We start from the raw sequence: 24,272 nt of genomic DNA, 5'->3' as shown, positions 1-24,272 counted from the left end.
TTCCAGTGTCCTGGAAATACAGAACTGCAAAAACTCTTGATGAAACAGAAGGGAAGGCAGGAAGGCAAGCTTTCATTCACGAAATGTATAAATACAAGGAAGCCCTGGACAGAAAGGTTAGGAAAGAGAATAATTCTCAACATTCCTAATGATTTCTATGATAACCATAGCAAGGACAAGAGGAACTCCTCCTGAGTGTTTTTTTGAATGAGATGACCTCTCCACAGGTGCTGGAGTAATGTTTGGATAGCTCTGGGCAACTCTTTACCTACCTTTATAGCTCCTGTCCAGTTCTGTGTCCCACATTTAGCCTCTTGATCTCGGTGGTGACTTTTTTGACAAGGGACACAATTTCAGCCTACAGCTCCTCTTGAGGCCAGGCTGTGTCACTAGTGTACTCAGTGTCAGTCATCACTCTTGGGACCAGCAAAGCTGAAATTATAGCAGGTGTATGGAGGGTGAGAAGAGATAATGCAGCTGAACTCCCAGCTTCACAACTCTCCAGCTCTAAATAATGAGTGAGAATAGTTTGGGACTGCTGTAACTCACTTCCAGCTGCCTACCACCCACAGGACAATATTGGAAGCAAGAACAGATAGAGCATAAGGACCTCTGATTTTCCCTCCATGGCCTTGCTATCTGAAATATCACCCACTGGTTTCATCTCTGCACAGGAAGTCCTTTAACACAAAGTTTAACACAAAGCTGCCTTTCTGATTTTTTCACTGGACAGGTAGCAGGCTCCAATCCTAGACACCAACACAGATTTTCCCATAGCTATTTTACTACCCCCAGGGAAATATTTTGTTCTGCTTTTCATCTTCCTTTTTGCCAGCATTAGTCAGAATTTCTTGTTGTATCTTGTCTTCAATTTGTTACACAGCCTGAGTGATAATAAGTGTTTGCAGGATACCTGCATCCCACTGACTCCCATTAAAATATAGCAAGTTCTATGAATCTCTTGGGATCTGATCAGTAGAATGTTCCTCTTTTCAACAGCAACATTTGTAATGCATCAGGAACTTTTATAGAGCTATCAGCAGAAAATATATAGTGCAAACAACTTCATTGTGCAATCCCAACATCCAGGCTTTAGCCTAGCAACTACTATGTGCCTAAATCTTGCATACAGGGGATTTTGAGTCTGTGTTATTTATAATATAAAGCAAATAGAAATGTTTTTTACTTCAAATAACAACAACAACAACAAATTATCAGGGTAATTGCACTTAAATCAATTACATTAAAGTAAAATTCTTCTTGTTTCAGCCAATCAGTATCTATCATTAAACAGCATACCTGTTTCTCCATTGCATGACAAATCTTCTATTCTGCTAGTCAAGGTAAAAATCATAAGTATTCATGTCCAGTGATTATCAACTTGTTTTTTGGAAAGATTTTAGGATATGCCAAGGACAAAGATACAGACAGATACAAACCATGATTTTTGCTTCCTGATAAATCAGTTCAAATGATTGCAGTGATGACAAGTACTGAGTCTCCTGTGTGGAAATTTTTTTCTCTTCCTTTTTTTACTGTTTTACTCAAACTCAGATCTGCTTCAGACTGAAAATATGTGAGTGCTTTTGGAGTAGAAGAGTCTAAAGCAACCTTTCCTTAACCAATTAACTTTGACTAGTGGTGTTCAAATTTTAATTTTACAGGATGCAAATTTGTTTGTTATTATTTAACAGCAGAAATATCTGTGCAGATTTTTATTCCTAGTTAGAAAGCCTATTTTAAGAAAAGAATGAGAGATGACTGATTTGTGTCTCAATGCAAACACTAGATATAGAAGGACTTGATTTTTGAAAGGTGAAAGAGACCAATGTAAAGACATCAGAACTTGAGGCAAAAAGGGCAGTGTTAAGAGTGAACCTACCTGTGTGTGTGTGCATGCATGGACATAAAAGACATATGCAATATTTTAAAAAAATCCTTCTGCAGGATTGTGGCAATCCCTTCTGTTTCTTGTAATTGCTTTTGTTCTGCAGCAATTGAATAAGTCTGTGTGTGAGTGTCTGTGCATGCAGACGTAGGGAAAGTCGGGGACTGCAAGTGTGAGAGAAAGATGGAAGAGCAGAGTGACATTCTGACACCCCTGCATGATGTGTGATACATTTGAGCACTGGTATCATATTTTCTTGAAATATTGCTTACTTCACTACGTGCTGCATTTCAGCATGAACTGGTTTTTGCTGCATTTTTCCAACTTTGTCACCAACAAAGAAAAGCAATAAAATAAATATTAGCCCAAGGGAAGACTTTTCAGTCTGCCCCTTAATAGTGTAGCTAACACCTAATACAGAAATTGAATAAAATACTAATGTTTGCTTTCCATTTTATCTTAATGAGAAAATTAACGTTAGAATTAGACAAATGGAATACTTATTCATTTCATTTTACTTTCAAAATAACAAAAAATCTGAATGAGATGCAAAATTAGAAAATGAACAATGCTTTAGCTCTATGTTGACTCACAGATGGTGACAAATGGCCAGCGAGGGTGGCTGCAGAAATGGGATCAGGCTAACTGGCGGTGCAGGGGCAAACCCATCGTGGCAAGATCTTGCTGCCTGGGGTGGAAATCCTGATTCTGAAGGTGTGTCACATTAGATGCTCCTTCACCAAGGAGCTGGGCCATGGAAATACAGCTTCTCCTGGCACTGCAGCTGCTGGTGCTGGGCTGGATGTTGAAAGGGCCCCCTCCACACACTGCACACAGAGTAGGTGGGTCACACTGATCACACAAGCTTGAGTAGGAAATCCTAGTCACCCAGGAATCTTGGAAGTGATACTGGACTGGCCAAAAGGCAAGACTTTGTTGCCAGAGCGGGAGGTGATGCGTGCTGAAGTGTCCTCATGTTGGCTGCTCAAAAGGGCAGTCATGTTTTAACCCCAGCCAGCCACTGAGCACCATGCAGCCACTCACTCCCCCTCCCCATCCAGGTGGGATGGGGAGGAGAACAGGGAAAAAAAAATTAAAACTCGGGAATGAACGTTTAGTAATGGAAACAAAGTAAAATATAATACTAATACTAATTATTTTAATTATACTAATGACAATTTAGTGCTATTTAAAATAATGGTAATAGCAATGAATAGAGGAGAGAGGACAGAAGAGAGAAGTGAGAGGAAAGGAATAAAATGCAAGAAAAAGAAGTGATATCCAACAAAATTACTAACCACCAGCTGAGCAATGCCCAGTGATACTTGAGTAGAAACTGGGATTGGCTGCATTTTTCCAGCTTATTAACTGAAGATGGAAAGCAATAAACTAAATTCCAATTCAAGGGAAGACTTTTCTGTGTGTACATTAATAGTTTACCTAAACCTAATACCTAATGAAAGAAACTTAATGAAAGAGCAACATTTGCTGTCTTTTCTGTTTAGTTTTTCTGAGACATAATAAGATCTCTTTCCCAGGCAGTTGCATGTATTATGAATTCTGTTTCCACAGCCACAATATGCTCTTTTCTTAAATATGGCTATTTCATCTCAAAGTACACAGCCCTGAAACAGGCAGGCTTCTATTAATGACATTTATATTGCAGAAATGAATTGAAGGTTCTCCTAAATGTTTGGATACATGTAATCCTATAAGGATCAAGCCCCAGAATTGTGTGTTTGCATTATTCCCAGTACATTTCTGAAGAAAAAGTGAGAGAAAATTTCAACAAGGATCACATAATATAGTAGTACTTATTGAAATATTTTACTGATGTTTTCCTAAAAACATAAAAAAAGCTAAAAAGTTCAAAGGGAAATAATTGCATATTTCTGTACTGATTAAGAGCCTTTATCAAATATCAAATATCAAATGTGGGAATGTTTAGCATCAGACTCAAGTGTTATACTTTTTACTGTGTTGGAATACAACACTGCTTTTCTGTATACTTCAGTGTTACTTGAAAATGTCGGATGGATTCTAGTCTTTGAAGTAATGAGATTCTCATCTATAACACTGCTAGTCAGCAAAGCTCATTGTTAGGCAAAATCATGCAAAATAACACTGAGATTTTAAAAATTGAAAATCAAAGCATGTAGCTAAAAATCCCATGCCTGAGAACACATTATTTTCTTGTGTTCCTAAAAATACTAAATTTCCTTTTTGGCTGATGGACATTTTGCTTCACATTTTCACCCTTTTCTTTGTGAGAGACTTGTAATGTGAAGTAATGTAAGTGTTAGAAGATAAGCAGTAGATTCAAAGAAGGTACAAGAATAAGATGCCAAGAAAGAGATGATGGGTTTTCGTCTTCAGAACAAACACATGTGTAAACTTCAGGGCCCACCATGTCAAATCTTTTTTTTTGTTGCAACAAGAAAGCAACTTATTCAAAATATGTACATTTGAATTTATAATAGACATTTTAAAAACAAGCATAAAACATCTTTTCATTGGAAATAAAAGGTGATGATAACAATTTAACATCTATGATGTTCACTGAATTTTCAGACTCATGTTCTGACTAATTTTTTAAAGTATTTCCTCTTCATTGTTTTTCATTCAGGCAATTGCACAGTTGCAGTAGCTTTGGAAATTCTATGTGTAGTTTTTGAACAGGTACTTGTGCTGAGAGTGATTTTGCAAACTTAGCTATGAACCTACACATGCACAATTCAGATCTGGATGGTCGTTTACACTGCCAATACTTGCCTAAGGGGTGATTCACCTGACACTGCAAAATACATTTAGTCATTAGGTGAAAATTTTCATAAAACTCCCATTCTGTTCTCAGTTGAGGGACTGCTGTGGTAATTAGTCACAGAAGTCTTTGCTTTCTCTAATACAGAATAAAAAGTGATGATTTTGAAAACAATTACTGATAGAAAGAAATACAGAGAAAAAAAATGTCTGTGTATTCATAGTCATACATATATCACATCTGAAAGGGGGTAGTTACTATATTTAAAGTGAAACTTCAGCGCACATGGTCTGATCCTATATAGTCTCCTCAATTAAGTATGAATCCTGTTCCAATTAGGTGTCTTCAAATGAAAAAACAGATTTTTTTAACATATGTAGTGCAGTCAAGGTGACTTTTCTTCCTGAAAAATAGATTTTCCCAGTAATGATTTTAAAAACGCAGGCACCAGTAATATTTAAACTGTAGGCTTAATAATGAGTTAAAAAACCCTGCAGTTTCCACAGTTAGGTGGCACTGTTTCCTTTTTCTTATTGAAGCCTTAAAGCCTTTGCAGTCACCGTGCTTCAGAAGCTCCAAAAAATAGTGCTTTTTGTGATTAAGGCTTCACTCTGAAAAGAAACTGGACAAACATCAGACTGTCTCACGGGTCTGTAATTATTCCCTTCCTTTCTCTTTGAAGCTGACATGTGTTTCCTACAGTCTTTGTCTATCACCTTTTGTAATGTGCTACAATTACTGTGGGTATTTTGTAGCTTGGAGAAAATGCTTGAGGGTGAAATTTCCATCCTCTGCAGGCAGGTGCCCTGCACTTACTGCTGTGGCCTGCATTCGCTTTCCCTGCCATGCCATTAGAGCCCTATATTCAACTCATCTATATTCAAGTTGAGGATCCTTAACAGTGAAAAATTACATTTCCCAAAGACCCTGCCTTCAGGAAAGTTATTGTGGTGAAAAGATGTGGCTCCATTTTAGCTGTGGCTTTGTGATCCATCCTTCTACAGCTGTGACTTGCAAACTGAACTGTCTTGAAGAGAAAGGAATTTAACATGATTAAATGTGACTTATTGTGACTTAATATGATTAGAAACTAGGCTGTCACCTATGTCAAGATGCTAAATTGGACCCACTGAGTATGAGAACCTCTGTTGATACAATAGGTCACAAAGAAGTGTTGAGGAAAATAGCAGAACCCATGGTACTGAACATAGTTAAATCTAAATCAAAAGCTGCCTCACATTATTTCACCAGTACTTCAAAATTCCTATCATATTCATTCTTCTTCTTCTTTAATAATAATAATAATAATAATAATAATAATAATAATAATAATAATAATAATAATAACTGATTTTAATAATAAAATTTGACTTTGTAAAATGCCTCATCTTGCCAATTTTTTCAAAACAGGGCCCATCAATTATCAATAAGCCTTTGACAATGTGCAAAGAAAAAATAATAAGGCAGTTCATCTTAATTTCTGTCAAGACAAAAATACAGTTGAAACACTTTGTGAAGTGAACAGAGGTGTTTTGGAAGGTATTGTCTTCACTGAAGCACAGTGGTCTTATCCCAACAATTATAATCCGAGTTTAAGCAAGTGCTAAAATTTGCACCTTTGGAACTCTGCCCCATATTTTCTAAATCACAGCCTGGTGCAATATTTTGTGTCAAGAAAAACACCTGAAGTCAGCAATTTCGTTCTATTTTTTTCTAGGCAGTCATGACAGCAATCTACTTTAGGAGTAAATAGGACTGGACTTCTCTAATGAAGCTTGAACTTCAGTTCATGTGTGGCCAAGAAATCTCAGAAATGTGCTGGACTGAGCCCATAGAACAAAAAATTGCTTAGTAATTTCTGATTTTCTTTTTCATAACAGGATTCCAGTATGGTTGCCTGATATAAATCATCTTTCCAAATATTTATTTAGTCATAGTAGTGGTGTTTCCCACTTGTGTAGAATTTTACAATGTCTTGTTTCAATAGAACTGCACTATTGAGTCCTGGTTTGTGTCTTTCTGAAAAGCTACCTTTTTAGATATAGTTTATTCTGCTCTATAATTTAGCACTATTTTTTAAGTGTGAGCTAAATAAACCATGAAACTTGACTTCTTTGTGATCTCTGTGTTCTTCTCACCTTTTTTCAGCCAATCTTTTCCGCAAAGCTTTTCTTCTCTTCTTTGGTTGCCAGTGGTCGATAGTGTTACCAGAAACTTTATGAACTTGAGACGTTATCAGCTATTAATATAACACAAGTTATTGAGCACCCATCAAGAATGTTTTGCTATTCTAATAATCCATCTGTGAAAGAAGACACCAGGGAATGCAAAAGACCTAATGAAGTACACAGCTGTCACTAATATTTTTTTTATTTAACGATTCCCTTTTTCTCCATTGTGGTGAGTTGACCTTGACTGGGTGCCAGGTGCTCACCAAGCCACTTCCCTGTGGGACAGGAGAGAAAAAACCAGATGGAAGCAACTAGTAAGTTGAGATACTTCACTAAAGTAAACACCAAAGTTTGTGTGCACATAAGCAAAGAGAAAAAGAAGTTTACTCTTTACTTCCCAGCAGCAAGAGATGGTCAGCAGCTTCCTGGGAACTGGGGCTTCAAGCGCCAATGGCTGCTCCAGAAGGCAAGGGTTGTATCTAATGGATTTCGCCCTACTTCCACCTTTCCTTAGCTCTTGTATCTGGGTGGCATCACATGGTATGGAATATCCCTTTGGCTGATTTGGTCATGTCTTCTCCCAGGCTCTTTGCCCTCCCAGACCCTTGACAAAGGGGGAGCGTTGAGAGGCGGCGGCGGTGCCGGCACTGCTCAGGAGAAGCCACAGCACTGGTGAATTATCAGCGCTTTTCTGGCCACCAGAGCAAACACAACACTGCGTGGGCTGCTGAGGGAAAGTGAACTCCATCTAAACCAAACCCAGTACAGCATTTAATTTGAAGAGAGAGCTTTGCTCAGAATTTAACCAAATCTTTATAAGTCTTGAAGTTGCTAGCTAAATTTTTAGTAAAAAAAATAGAGATTGACTGTGGTTTTTTTTTTTAAAAAGGAAACAAACCAAAATTGAAAAATCCTGGTCTGTCAGAGATCTGTAAAACATCCTTTGATAACATCCTGAGGATGTCTGTGGACATTTCTGTTAGAAAACCTGGAAGAATGCAGAGATTTACAGTAGAAGTTGGCTATTTCTTGTACCTTACAGGTAGCACCTGTTCAGAGTTAGCAGGCAGTGGTCCCAAAATCTGTTTCCAAGTAATTCTTTGAACTCTGAGGAAGTAACAGTGTCTCTGGGGAAGGGAATTGTTGTATCTCAAGTGTTTTTTGCTGAGATCAACTGATCAAGCTTACTCCTCTCCTCCATGCAACTGACTAGATTTGCATAACAAAACAAAGAAAGGAATTGAAGACATTCTGTAAGTGAAATCTACTGGGTTTTCTGTCCTGTCTGCGGGAAAATGTGGGGCATTTATCTCCCTTGGGGAGGCCAAAAAGGAAGCTTTTAGCTACAATAATATTATTTTTTTGGAAATCCCTCAGTAATAACTGAAACAATGAATCACTTTTCTCCAGAAAGGACCTAAATTTTTATTTATGATTAAATGAATGTAATAAAACCAAATTCTTCCACCGAAGTGTTCAGGTAAATACTTAGCTGAAAAATGTCAGATACCTTATACTACAGCATTTGAAGTGGGTCTTCAGTATCTTAACATCCAAAACTGACATGTGCATTGGATATACTATTTATTAGTCAGCCTATTCAAGGCAGTTGTCCTTCACAACTGCTGGATAGCAGAGCAAAAAGAAGTTATAATGTGTTTTTAGGCACATCTGCTATAATATCACAGTTGCATTTTTATCTGTCCATGAATTTTATTACATCTGCAATACAGTGAGTTCTGTGCAGTGTGTACAGCAGGTATTCAGCTCTCTTCCTTTCCTTTATTCACAGAGTTCCACTGGCTCATTTTACCTTAAGAAACTATTCCTAAATGAAGTGTCTGACACAGAGGAGCTGAAATATTAGGAAAAATGCGACCATTTCTTGAATAAATAAACCCAATGTCTATGGTAGATAGTTCTCAGCATACTCTGAGGTCCTATATAATCACTGTTCTGTTTTGTTCTTGTCTGATTTTTCTGTTGTTTCTTGAGATATGTATGCACATAAATTAATGTAATTCATCAATATGACAGCTGAATTTTAAATTTAGGGTTGTTATTTTTTCAACAGTTCAGCTGCTCACTTTAATGTCAACAGTGATGCAGGCTTTACATTACGTACTTTTCATCATCTTCAATTCCAGATTTATGTGGCATAGATGAAGAGGAATGCACATATTCCTCAGTGGAGCAGACATTTTTCTTTTCCAGAGATCTGTCTCAAACAGCACTGTAAGCTCTTCTGGAGTCATGAGACCATCCATGTTTAACTTAATCTTCTGTTGGGTCATTAAAGTGACATGGGAGTTACTCAAAGAGCTGGAAAAGCATGTTTCTGCTTCTGGTCCCTGCCAGCAGCCCTGCCTTAAGGCAGAAATTCAAAATGGTTTTTATGACCTGAATATCTCTGCTTCCGTATATTTGTCTTCCAAGGGAGCATGCAAAAAGAATGCTCACCCATTCCCTTTCACAGGCTAATGATACAGTTTTCTTTTTTTACCTGCTGTTATATTTGTCTGCTTTTACTTTGACCTATTGGTTCATTGTTATTCTGCCTCCTCTCCTCCATCTCTGTCCCTCTCCCCTCCCCACAAAACCTGCAAACCACTGACAAAAACCCCCCAAAACAGGCAGAGAAAAAAAAAAAACAACTTATGAAAAAGTGTGAGGAGAAAAGTCTTATCTAAACCTTGTTTTTTAGTATTTATGAGTGTGACTGTAAACTTTCATAGCAGGTGATCTTCCTCTTGAACATGTTAAACTTAGGAGAAAAAGAGCTACCAATGCCAAACCTCTGATTGTACTAAAGGGAAGCCCAGCTCTTTGTCTCCCTGAGAGCAAGACCTGGCCAGCTGTCCTTGAGACTCTAAATTTGCTGCAGGTCATAGACCACAACCACACAGCTGGATTGCAAACACCTTTTTCATTTTTCAGTGGAAGCTGCTGCACAAGCAATGATATCAGCTTTCTGTTTGTTTTGAGAAGCACTTTGCCTTCGTTTCCATTCCACTGAGTCTGCAGCAGAGCCACAGCACGGTACTAGTGGTAATTTTAAATGATTAAACTTTCCACAAAACAACAGCTGTCAAGCTTGCCATATGGGAAAAAGCCTCACCCACAACAGAATGTGTATCCAAACCTGGGACAAACAACCTGATAATAGGGTGGCAGCAATAAGGAAGCAGTTTGATAGTAGGCTAGAAAAATAACCACAAAATTTATTATCAATGTAAAGAATATTTCTATTGGAAAGTTCTGGATACTTTTACTTGTTTTGAAAGGAACCTTTATTTCAGCTAGCAAACTGATTCTTGATTTTAGAATCCTGTACAAACAAAGGACCTGCAATGTTCAGACAAAAGTTCCTCAGTTAAAGATAATGGCCATGCTCTACATACCCTTACAAACTTCTCCATGAAATGTGCAATGGAACTAGCTATAATTAAATATATGCAGATATCACAATAATAAGAGCTTGATTAACTCAATTCTATAGGAAACTGCATATTAATTTCCTTAATGCTTAAAATTAGATGTGTTCCATCTGAATTTTAACATTTTCCCTTGCCAAATGAAGATGCTAATCGCACTATTCAAATATTTGAAGAGAGGATTGAGAAGCTTAGTGCAGGCAAAAAAAATCTATAGTGTTACCATTTTAGCAATACTCATGTGCCTGACATAACCAATCATGAATAAAGCCTTTTTACTTAAATATTTGGGAAATGTCTAGCACATCTCCACAAACCAGAAGATTTTATATTCATCTGCAGAGAATTGAAAAGGAATGGATGCTTTCTAAATAGATTACCATGTTATTTATTCTTCTTGAGGGAGAAAGTCACCCTAATTTGTTTGAATATAATATTAGCTGAATTTTAGAAGATGTTTGTCTAAATCCTTCTTTAGAGGAACCATACATGTTTTGATATCATTATTGACTAGTGGTTATTTTTTGGCACAAAATATTTGTTCTACATCTGGATGTTGAATCATCTACATACCAATAACTATGTGATCAAGCCAATATGGTACATGATTACAATAATCAACACAACACTAGAATCAAGATACCCTTTTGAATAAAAAGATGCTACTTTCCTTTGATATTTCTTTGGTTTTGCTTAGCTCCTGTAGCTAAAATGTTCATTTTCTTTTCCATATGGCTTGTTTCTAATCCAGCTTTTGGGGGTATGATGGGCTTAGGATTCATCCTGCTTAAAATTGAGTCTGCTACCTGTAAATAGCTACTGCTACTTTCAAGATCTTTTCAATTCTGGTGCTGAGGGAAATAGCCCAGCCAATTTAATTCCCAGCATGTGTCATGGGGGTTAAGCATTTCAGGACAGTAAAGTGTTGTTTTATTTCTTCTGGAGTTACTAGTTCAATGTATCATGTTTTAAGTAGTGTCCAATGAGAAGTCTGAGATGATTCCTTACTGTAACAACAAATAAACCACCAAACGTTGGAAAAAAATTCTGTGACAGCATTAGAGAATCGATGGTTTTCTCTTAGTCAGGCTTCTCCTACAGCAAGTACAGCTGATTTTAATCCTACTGTTTTAGACTTCAAAGCCTCTTAGGGTGCCAGTTTTCATTTACACCTTATTCTCCTGCTAAGAGAGATGGTGTGATGCATAAAGCATTATTTGAGCAGTTGTGGCGGTGATTGCAACCCACTAGAGAACAAACCTATTCTTTTTATATCTCCTGGCTTAAGTCTCAGCTTATTGATTTCAGGATATCATCAAGTGTCAGACATTTATTTAAAAATCATCATGTCAGAACAGGAACATTGCCACGTAAGTGCTATAAAAATTACACAATCTTTGGCTAAATCTTAATCACTGAATTTCTGAACAGACTGATGATGACAGCTATCATGGTGAAAGATGTCATAATTTCTGACACATGGTATGTGTTCACAGAAAGGCTGTAAACCACTACTCCTGCTGTTACTAGATATTTAGGATGCAGATTGCTATTTTGCATAATTATGGCTGCCACAAAAGATTAAACTCATACTAAAAATATATATCACTATCTAAACACAAAATGTAGGCTTTTTTCATTGCTCTTGCTCCCTCCCATCTCTATTCAATCTATATCTCATTCTCTTTCTATTGTGCTGCCTCTGTTCTCTTTCCCAGTCATTCTTTTCTTTGTTCAGTTTTCCTTTATGCCTTTATTACTTGTCTGTGACCCTGTATTTTTAAATCATTGTTTATTTGTGGGAAGAAAAGTTCTTTTCAGTCTTTTTGTTTTCTGGTTTTGCATCATTCTCAATTCCCTTTCCTTGTCTCCTTTTTTCCCTTAGTATTACTTGATTCTTCCCATTTCACATCTTTGCAACTTGAAGGTCTTCCCTTTTCCGGAATTCCTGGTTTTCTGTGCTTCTTCCAACAACTTATGTTGCTGCTTCTTCTAAGAATTGATTGACTGTTCTTCTGCCTCCTTCCAAAGGAATGTATGTGGGGTTATTTTCAAAATCATGAAAATTTGAAATTTCATTTTAAGCAAAGCTCAGATAACTAGAAGACTTACATAGGAGTGGGTGCACCAGCAAAAATCCTTAAGCCATCAACAGATATGTATCCAGTACTCTACTTGTCTGGTCAGTGAAAAAAAAGAGTGGGCTGGAGATTTGGATGAGGAAAAGACCCCTGAGAGTGTTCAAGTCGAATGACACTTCAGCAGAAGTGGAAAAGAAAAACTCTGTGACAAGGGGCTGTTAAAATTTCTGTTCTTACAGGAATAGGTGGAGTTTGGATCCAGTCTTCACATAAAGTTTCTTAAATTTCAAGTACTTAATATGTTTCCTTCCACTTCTTATCTGATCAATCCTTCATCTACTGTTTCAACTTTCGCCCTTGAGCAAAAACAGGAAATTAAGCTAACCTTCCTTGGCCTTTAATTCAGATATTTTTTAATGGATCTAATTATCATTTAACTGTCCTGATAAGGTAGTTACAGTTTGCTTACTAATTGTAAAGAACATCAAGACTATCTGCTTAAAGATAATTTAAATGCAAACTGTTGTAATTTCCAAAAGAACTTGTGCCCTCAGAATGAAGTAGTTCATTACTCACTTAAGCATGTAGCCTTCAAAGTTACTTGATTTAGAAAAATCTATTTCTGCCTTTGGTATTGCATTTGCATGACAGAAAATTACTTCTTTACTTGCCAACTTGTTATTAGTGTGTCATATACTGGTTCTGAAAGATCAACTTCTTGTTATGCAATTCTTAAACAGAGAAAGATTGCAGAATTATACAGATTTAAAGGCTTGTCTTGTGATTCTCTTACTTTCTGCCCTATGTGCATGCTGAAGCACAGAAAGCACACTGGCTTTTTTTGCTACCTAGAAGAAATCTATAAATCAAATAGAATTTTTGATATCTGGTTGGCACTGGCAATCTGCTCTGACAGACTGCAGTATGAACAATCTGGTAGCTGAGCAAGAGTCATTATCAAGGTCTTGCATCCTGCACTGAATTCTTCTTAGCAGTTAAAAAAATCTGCTAGTACAATCTCTGTTTTAAGACTACAATATTAAAAATCCTGGCTATGAATTTTTAATGTTGCCTAATTAATTTAAATTGTACCAACCATTATATTTCTAAGGCAACTGAGATACCCAGGGCCTCATAAGTAGCAATTAAGACTGTGAAATGGGAGTTGTGATCAAGAAAGTCATGCACTGGTGCCTCCATCTCCATGTTCGTTGTTGCACTGCAACATTATTTGGAAAAGAATTTGAGCAACAAATGCCAGTAGACCTACATCATAGGAGAAATAATCCTTTGTTTTATATGAAGGCCTTTTAACCTGCCTCATGTGCCTGAGCAGGGTGATGGCTCCACTTGGCCATTGTCTTGGTAGTGTGCTCAGTGGGATTTTTAGGCATTAGGATTTTTTTTTACCACAGGACAGGTGAATTGCCACCTGCAACTGCTGTTTCTTCCTACATGAGCATCCTTGCCTTCCAAATATACATAAATATAGATGAGCAGCCAGTTTCTAATCACAAGGTTTTACCTATTTAAGCCACTGAAGGAAGGTCAGAATAAAGGAAATACTAATATTCTGCTAATGGGGCACTGAAGTCTGTTTAAAGCCCTAGATTTCAGATCCTGTAAGGATTTCTTACAGGAAATTCAGTCTCACTTGCAATTCATTGGTGTCTCTGTGTGTCTGATGGAATGTGGCAACTGAAAACCAGAAAATTTGGTAGCATTCAAACTCACTGGTCATTCACCATCTTCATCTCCTAGATGGTTTGTATATAGTGTAAAAATAGAAGGAACAGTTTCTGCAGTCTGTTAAATCATCCATTACTAGTCTGAGAAATCAAACAGGGATGTTAGTGTGTATGTAATATCGATTTTGTGAAGGAAAAGAAACATTTTAAGTTTCTAATAGGGAACTAACAGTAAGAAGAATATATTATTTGATTTGAAGTCTTCCTAACTGAGTGCTCTATGAGTTTGTCTGAGTTTAGTTCAAAACTCAGCAAGAATTTAACTTATAGCTGCAGTCCATATCATCTAGCAGGAGTTTAGGTGGAGATAAATCCAATTTCATGAACTTTGTCGAGAGACAGCAATAAAGCCCCAAAAATATTGAAACTAGATTTTATCTGTTAGACTAGGGACACCACTACATTCTTTCCTCCAAAATGCTTTTATGGCTAATGCATACTTTACTCTGGGTAAACTACAGAGTTGTTTTTAGAGATTTAAAAAAAAAGTTAGCTTGCTAAAACTGTGTTTTCTGTGCATAAACTGCTATGTAAGTTCAAACTATTGGGTTTTTTTTTTTTAAAAAAAACAGAAGATCACCCACGACTGAACTGGTGCAGTATCTTGGGGCATAAAAAATCATATTCTAAGAAGGTCACTGTTATAACGTGTTTTTAACCTTAGTTGCATCAGTATGGCATTTGCCTCACTCTCATCTTTTAGTATTCCCTTCAGCCTCATGTTGAAAGACAACTTTCAGAGGATTTAGCTGTGAAATAATTTTCCTGAAAGCAGAAAGATAACCAGAGAAAACATGGCACATGGGGCTGGAAAGGCCCCCAAGATGTCGTTCAGTCTGTGTAAGTTGGTCTAAGGCAGGGCCAGCTGCTCCTAAATCACATCTTGCAGATGTCTCTGTTATCTTTTTCTGGAAGCCTAAAATGACAGCTCAGTATCAAGTTAGATAGCAGGAATTTGTTTCTAACTGTAAGGGTAGGGCAGCAAGGACATAGCTGCCTGGAGAACCTGCCAGGTGGGAGGTTTTCGACTGTGGGTGAGACAAACATTAACCAAGTGTGATGGAGTCAGCAGCAGCTGAGCCTGCCTTGGGGCAAGGAGCTGGATTGAATGAGCTTGTCAAGACAGGAAAGAGGAACTGTCTGACTTTGCCCAGTGCTCCTCAACAACAGCCCTCAGCACTCTCAGTGTTGATTACCACACAGTGTGGTGTTTTCCCAGGAGGCTGTCCATCATCCACATCACTCGTGCTGCCTTTCTCCACACATTTTTACCAAGGAAGTGGTGTTGTCTTCAAGCCACTGTTGCCTGAAATTTGGGCTAGATGTGGATAAATTTGGGCTCTGTGACTTCTACTTTTGAAAACACTCAAAATTAGCTCTAAATCAGCTGTTTTCGGCCCTGCTGGCAGGTCCCAAATATGATTATGCCTGCAACTATACTATTCAAACCAGAAAGGTTGAACATGTTTGTGCCACTGAGCACAAGCCAGCAGTGTGCTCCCACAAAGAAAGCTAAAAGCACATTTGGCTGCAGTGGATGCAGCATAAGAAGCAGTTTGAGGTAAGGGATTAGCCTGGCACTGTGGTGAGGCTTTGTGTACATCCTGTTATTGATCTCCCCTCCTCAATACAAGCAGAATATCAACAAACAAGAGAATCCAGCACACATGCACCAGGATGTTTAGGGGCATGGTGTATATATCTTACAAACAGAAGCCATAGGAACTGGGTTTCTTATTACTAAAGTATTGTTAGGGAATATTACTTACTGTCTTTGTGCATCTAGGAACGGGTTATAGAGAAGATGAAGCCAGTGTCTTCTCAGAGATACACACTGGAAGGATGAGGCAGCAAAAGAAAACCCCATTAGTCATAAGGGGAAAAACAATGGAGTGATCTAGTTTAACATGGTGAGGCAACATAAGCTGCTTTTTCTACCTGTAAAAACCTTCAGAGCTGCCTTCCAACTCAAATCTTCCTGTGGTTCTGATTCAGCCTCTTATTATGCACTGTAGTTACTCTTAGACCTTCGGGAAAGAAATGCCTTACAGAATCATAAAACAGCCCAGGCTGGGAGTGACCTCAGGAGATCATCTAGTCCACAAATCTTTCACGGGAAGGAGAGCCTAGATGAGACTATCTATCACCCAGTCCTGCTGCATCTTGAAACTTCCAGTGGTGGGGCTCTACCGCATCCCTGGAGACAATGGTAGAAATCCTCTGATTTCTACCAAATGAGAGTAGATTTGGTACTAAAAAAACAGAAAATTTTTTACAGAAATCAGAAACTGATTGTGTCACTGCAGAAAAATTTTTTTACATCAGGAGGAAACCTCTCTAGTACAATTTGTGTCCATTGCCCCTTGTCTTCTCCAGGCAGTTCCTTGTGGAATGAAAACCTTTTGTAGTCATCCCTTAGGTGCTGGAATACTTTAAGTACTGTGAGGTCCCCACTCCCTTCTTCAGGGATGAAAGATGTCACTCCTTCGAGTCTTTCCTTATGGGGCAGGTACTCCAGCCCTTTCACAGCCTTCCTCTGTACCTTCTCCAGTTTGTCTGTTATCGTGAAATGTGGAGGACCTGGGCTGAACTCCAGGTGTGGCCTGGCCAGCACTGAGTAGAGAGGACCTCTGCCACTAATGCCCCGTGGATACAGCCCAGGATCCAGCTTGCCTCTGCTCCCTCAGGTTCAGCTCAGCAAGGCTGCTCCCAGCCACACAGATCCCAGCTTGTACTGGGCTCTTTGGCTCTGTTCATCCCTGGAGCAGGGCTTTGCTCTAAGTAAAGTTTACTTTTGACCTAGGTAAAATAAAATCCTTTGTATCTGTTGTATATAAGAGCCACTTAAGCCGAAAATGTGTGGGAGGAGAAAACATGAGGTATGACTCCATATTAGAGTGTAAAATAGGATTCAATAATTCCTAGAACTCCTGGAGTGTATTGCAGGATCTGATTATTAATAATAATGACAATAATAACAACTCCTGTAACTTTCTTTTAGTATCACATTTGTCCTCCCTTGAATAATAATAGCACTGTTAGGCTAATTTTGAAAGGATTTGATGTAATCTGAGTATGAGCCAAGAAACTATGGTTATGCCAAGGGAAATGAGAAATCAGAGTCTTTTTTAAAAAATACCACACTAAGGAAATGATCCAGTGTTCAAACTACTCTTTACCTTATTTTCTGGAATTCACAGTCTTTTCCCTGTGCCATGTTTTATTAGGAAAAGGCAAATGTCTTTTTCCATACTGAGCGACTTAGTGAATGAGTGTGTTCTATAAAATGTTTGAAAGAACATTATGTGTGTTTATCATCAATCAGAAGCACTCTTCAGTCTTGTGAATAATCGCTGTCATGTGAAGTCTGAGCACCTGTAATTGACCAATAGGAAAAAATCAGCTACGAACGACTTCTGCTGTCATGTGGAAAGTTATGTCAATGACACTACTTTTAGTAGTTATGATTCTCCTGATCCAGAACATACATCTAAGTCTCAAAGATGATTTAAGCTTTTGTGCTAGAAGGATTTCTCTGCTTATAAGAATGCAAAATTACTTTTTTTAGAAGTCACTCTGTGCTACTGTAGTGAGGTCGAAATTACTGCTGTGGCTAATAACATAGCAAAATTAAATGCATAAATGAGATTTTTATACACATACATACACACACACACAATATCTCTTACATTTAAAGTAATTAGTTAACTGGTGTTTTCACTGGAATCAAAATAGAATTTTTAAACAAAAATTAAAAAATTAACAATATCAAGGTTGAATTTATGGTTTTAAAATAAATTTTAAAAATATAATAAAAAGCAGCATGCAGTCTTGCAGTTTTCAAGTGGAATAGGGACTTCTGTCCTTCCTCCTTACAAATTATAAGGCACCATAATGTACAAACTGTATGGTTTTTTCAGTTGTGATGTGCTGGATGCACTGTGCACCCATCTCCCCTCCTGTGAATGGTCTGTCCTTACTCGCTGAAAAGCTTCAGGTAGAGCCCATCTGGGACATGATGCTTTCCTCTGTCTTCCTTCCCTCTACTGATGGTGTGTAAGTGAAGGGACAGTTTTTCCATATGACTACTCTATCTTTTATATACCTTTGGCACTCAGGAAGTGTTTCTAAAACACTTCCAACTGTCACATTATTTTATCAGCCCAGAACCAAACATATCTCTCAAAATCCTTGCTCATAAATATATGAAATATTTCCATTTTAATCTGTGAAAAGGTGTTTAAATTGATAATTTCTGTGGTAGAATAAACAGCTTTTTTTTTTTTTTGTACACTGTTCTCCAGCAAATGTTGCTCATTTTATCAGAGAAGCTTTGGCATTCCTGCAGTGAAAATCATTTATCTCCTCTGAAAATTGCTTTTGGTTTGTAGAAGAAGTTAAATGAAGCTGAAAAGGTTCAGATGCACTGCGAATTGGCAGAAATATTTTTCATTTGCTCAGATTAGTTTGAATTTTCTGCACATTTCTGACAGAACAATAAAAAGACATAAGTAGGCATATATACTATATTTGTAAGCCTAGGTTAACATCTGAGACAGCAAACACCATACCTAACACATTTATCATTTTATATTCTTTCAATTTGGTACAAATATCTTGTACAACATTATTTAATGTTGAAGCCTACAGGGAGAGTTGGAAACTGAAAGCCCAAGAGGCAGTATTCAAACCAATATGATAGAGTGCCAGCTCACAGGTCCCAGATCTGAGCTGACTTTTGGATTCTGCTGATGTTGCACTTCCAGAAAAATTAATAATGTTACACTGGAGGAAATTGTGTTCAATATTTCCAAGGCCGAATTCTTAGGCAGGTACTCACTCAATAGTTTGGGGTTTGTGTGGGCTTCAGTAAAAAGGTGAAGCACAAATACATGCATATTTTGGCCAACATAGATTGCAGAAGAATTTTTGCTAGTTTCTCTCAGCAGCATTTGCAACTCCGATCAGGGTCAGACTAATGGAATGGTTCATTTCCTTGCTCTCTAAAATAATAAATACAGTCATTTACAGTTGTTTGGCCTGGGGAGAAAAAAATGCATTGGCAAGAGGTAAATAATATTTTTTCCCCATTCTGCAAATGCTGTAGTTTATAAATTCAGATATATTATGTGGATATATGTGCATATGGAAGCCCATATGGAAAATTCTTTTTAATGAGTGTGTGCACTTCCACAGGTTTTACTGTGATGATTTCCAGCAAATTATCTAAGAAACATGTATCTCTAAGCCTGTGCATAGTCCATCTTATTTCAGCAACACTGTTTAATGTGGGCAATCAGGTTCATGGCCACATCCTTCTCAGTGTTGAGCTTTTAGGGTGCAACCAGTACTGGCTGAAGCACTGGAAGAAATGCGCCAGTGGTTTTAACTCAGACCCGGTTGCTGTGTCCTGTGATTTTTTTCCAGGCTGCCTCACAGAAGGCTGAACAATCAGTAGCAATTTGGAGGCACAGTAAGCACTCCTGGTTACCTGCATCCTGATGAGCTGCTGCCAGCCTGCAGGAGCATTTCACCTGTACATCCTCAAAGACAGCCTCATTTTGTCTCCGTGGGGTCAGCAGCAGTGCAGCCATAGAAACAGAGTGGTCTCATGGGTGAGATGGAGGCCTGTGAGCTGACCTTGCCCATTATCCAGAGGTGACTCTTGAGAGCAAATCCAGACTCAGATTAAATTGGAGATGGGAAAGTATGGAAGTGCAGAGCAAGACCTAATCTGGCTAAATGTAAACTCACCTCAGTAGTCCTGACATCCACCTTGTCAAGATGCCAACTTAATGAGCCAGTTTGAAAAGCAACACCATCTCCCTCTGTCCAGATAGAAATATTTTTGAAGATTATTTGAAGGAAGTTGAAAGGAGTCCTGAGCTTCATTAAATTGGGATAGAATGATGATAACAGATAGTCCAGGGAAAAGACTAAAAAATACTGGCATAATGTGGTAATAGCACCAGCTGTACACTGATTTCTCATATGCAAAATTGGTGCAGTCATAAAAAGTATCGATATCTCACGTAAGAGCTAAGAAATTTTTTAATGCAATCCACCAATATTTTTGATTGAATACTTAATTCTGATACATTCTGCCTTGTGTTTAATGAATAAATAACTCTCTGGCCATGAATTCGTGGAGAATGTGAACTATTTTCTTATTTCCATTTAGAAGAATTAGGTGAAATTGATTTCAACTACATTTTCTTCTCTTATTATGACAGGAAGTATCAAACTTTCTTAATCAAACTAGCTCTATTTTCTTCCAACTTAGTACTGATCAGCCCAGATTACTTCATTCCAAAGGATGCACCAAGGGTAATGATAACACTCTAAACCTCCTGGCTATCACACAAAACTGTATGTACATCTTCCATACCACAGACAAAAGTCTTTAGTCTGGATAGTGAAGAGATTCACCTAAGCTTGTTTAAAACAAATGTGGACATCTGCCTCTGGAATGCCCAAACCTATGCATACAAAGGAAGACTGAATTCTCATTATTACCTCTGATTTACTTGTGCTAGGACTGTCCAGAGATGCTACAAGAGGCTGCTTGTTTGCCAGCTGTATTGAAATGCTTTTCCTACTAATAAATACAGCAATGACATTTAGTTTGTTGAAATAGGCAACTGACATAATAAAACTGATCAAAGTGTAGGAAATATTCAATTTTCTCCATGGAACCCACTACTTTTTTTTTGCCGAATCTTTATATTTTTTTATTATTTTACATTAAGATTCGGATTTTAAAGTGAATTCTGATACAAACAGAAATATTGCAAAATCCACTACTTGCTGCATAGACTTTCCAAAGTAATTTCTTTTTTTTTTAAAGGTAAAATCACTGTTCAGTACTTAGACGTGGAAGCTATTGCCAAGTTTCTCCGATTTCATTTTGTATACACTAGTGTTGAGTGAAACCAGGAAGAAAATGAAGCCCTGACAAATTATTATACTCCCTAGGTAGCTTAAATAAATATGCTCTAAAAGCTGCAAAAAAGGGTAACAATAGTCTTTATATTGTCTTGAATGTGTCAGCATCAGTGACTGAATATAAGAATTAAAAAGTTTCATTTTTTTTAACAAGCAAGAAAACAGTCATAGTTAATTTATTCCCTAATTTTAACCATGATTATCTTAATGGATATTCAGAAATCAAGTTGGGTTTGAAATATGCAGTCCCTACCATAAATTAAAATTGTTTTCTCCTAAAGCCCTATTAGTCTACCCATCATTAACTTCAGTGCTTTGCAATAGCTTGTAATTGAATTATTTCATCGCATCGTTTCATCACATTGTATTCACTCAAAAAATCTTAAATAAATAAATCTCTATTTTACCTGAATTTACCTAAAGCATTTTGAACTGCCCCTTTGCTCTGTTGACCTCTGACTCTGTGTTTACAATTGACTCCCTAAGATTAGCAGACTGTAGGTTTTTGAATGGAGATGGAGAGGGGTGGGCAGGTTGCAGACAGGCTTTCCTAGCCTGGATGCTCTCCTCTGCTCTAGGACAGCTTTCAATGGGGATAAAGATAAAAACAAAATTCTTGTAACAGCTGTGAGGAATCTCAAACTCTTCTTGCCACCATATTAAAGACACATCTCCATATTGGGTGTCTTCTGCTGCTGGCAGCATTCTTTAGTTGCACTTGCCTCTGAAACAGGACACAGCATAGGCATCTTTGCTTTCGAACTGCTTTTCTGTGGTCATCTACAAACAGCAGACCCACTTTTGGTTTCAGTCTTCTTGTAAAGGGTAACTCACTGAGTATGTAAAATCCCTTGTAAGTTATTAGCATCAAGCTTTGAAACTCAGGAGTTTTACTCAGTAAATTGCATCTCCACAGAGTAGTCTGTGTGCCATCTTCAGAGCTCATTTATTCTCCCCAAAGATAAAGTCTAGAATTTCCATTTCCCATATTTTTTTTTTTTGTTATGATGAACTGGGAGCCAAAGCTCAGACTCCATTTCACAGTACTCTATTCCATTTTCCTTGTTTGAAACTCAAGCTTTCTACTTGGGTACCTGGATGACTATTTTGGATAGACTGCTCTAGTATTTTTATCTTCATAGGATTTTGAATTTAATGATTATAATGTCACAGTCACAGAGTCTGTAGGGATTTTCCATCAGATATCAATCCAAAAAGAGCTATGCTTAGAAGTAGGGCAGGCATTGCTTTCTGTGCCTGCATTGAAGTCTGCATTGAATGGAGAAACTTGATTTAAGGTATGAAATTGCTCTACTCAATCAAATAAGCATTGTCCTTGTTTTCAGTGTTCAGCACTCATTATTTTTTCCTCTTTCTTTCTCTTTGGAAGAAAGGGTTTCCTAGCACCTTGCAGAAAAAAAATGACGGCAATCATTATGCAGCAACAATAAATTATTTCCTTACCCACTAAAGTAGCTGAGGCATTTCCATTTCAATCACAGAGTAAAGAAAAAAGTGAACCTGGAACTGAAAACATATTTCCCTGCAATGATCACTAAGACTGGTAATCCCTCTTGTTGTTCTTGCTTCCTTACTTGTTTCTCCTAGGACCCACAATGCCTTATTTCACCAAGGAGCAACAGATATTTCTACACCTATTGGCTAAGAGTCAGAAAGATGAGTTTCCTGATGGTGATTACTTGTGTGAAGACAGTGAGGGTTCATAGAAACTGGTTCTGTTTTGTGAGAAGGACAACCCTGTGGTGACAGTGCAGGCATATGTTTATAGCATTATTGCTCTGCCTCCCACTCAGCCACTTGATGCAAGCTACTTTGGCATATTGCTGTCTCTGAATGTCATGGAAAATACTGTCTGCCTTGCAGGATACCAGCTAATATGTTTATGATATTTAAACACTCTTTCTGTTATTTCTGCCTGGGGCTCTTTTTTGTTTATTTTTAACTAAAATGGACTAGAAAGAAAATGCGTCATTCTTCTCTCCAGTAATAATATATTCTGCTTTATACAAGTAAAAGATATTACAGCCTGTCCATATAAGAGTATTTAAGGTTTGTACAACTAACTGCCTTAACACCTAATAGTGATTTTTCCTGCAAAAAATGTAAAATGGGGAGGATATAAGGACTTTTATCTCCCCCTGTGCCACACACTGTATGTGGGTTTTAGTTATAATCGTAATATCCACACAGAAAGACAGACAAGGGACAGCTTGTCTCACACCCTCAGAAACACACCATCTGAAGGGAACTGAATCCCATCCTCAAAGGGTGTATATTTCAGTTTAGTTATGGAAGGTGGGGAGTCTCTCTGTTGTCTTTGCTCAGAATACTTCAGGTTATGTTGTGCAACAGTTTTAGAAGTCTAGGATCCCCCAGTGCAAAAAAGGGCACAGCCTAAGGGCATGTATAATGCACGTCAGGGACCAGGGGATTCAGTCTAAGGGGCCAGGCTGGAGTGAATGTCCAGCAAAACCCCTGAGGTGTGTGTAAGATGAATGACAATGCCACAGCAACAGTAGTTTTGCCATTGAGACCAGTTCTTATCAGGAGATGCTGCTGTTGTGTTTCTGTGGGACTGATGTAGGCATAGACTCAGTTGTACAAGTCATAGGAAACACTGGAAGAACAGGATGCACTGGGGAGTTGCTGAACATGTATTTCTGCATCACAAAACCCAACCAATGGTGTAGAAAAAGTGTATCCCAGCATGCTGAGTGTGGAACAGAGTTTCTCCTTTACCTATTCAGTTTCAACAAACTGCAGCAATGCTTGATCTTGCTTTTCATAGTGTCTCTTTACTTTCTGCTGGCTGATAATTGCTTTTTCCTTCTTTCTTTTAAGAGGCTTCCAGCAAAATGACTTAGCTCTGTTATGATAATCAGGCTGGCACTTGGCAAAGCCTTCATTTCATGGGCTCATATTTTGATGCTCACCATGGCCAGGTCATGGCAGGGTTTGCTGCTACTCTTTCCTTACAGTCCTGTGGTGCTTTACCTGAGGGGCAGTAGCCAGGATGGTCAAAAAAGATCTGGAAAGTCAAACTTGTGATTTGTATTGAATACATTAATGTCTCAGGGCAAAGGAAAGTGTGCATGACACATTGTTTCGCAAAGATCTGTGGGATAATTTTCTTTCTTTTTTTCCTATTAGCTAATCTTATCTTTTTACCCTACAGGAGGGACATTATCCTAAAGGTGAGTTAAGCTAGTTATCTTCTAATTTC

Source organism: Prinia subflava, chromosome 1 (genome assembly GCF_021018805.1).
Source record: "Prinia subflava isolate CZ2003 ecotype Zambia chromosome 1, Cam_Psub_1.2, whole genome shotgun sequence".
NCBI lineage: Eukaryota > Metazoa > Chordata > Aves > Passeriformes > Cisticolidae > Prinia > Prinia subflava.
This window is presented reverse-complemented; position numbering follows the sequence as displayed.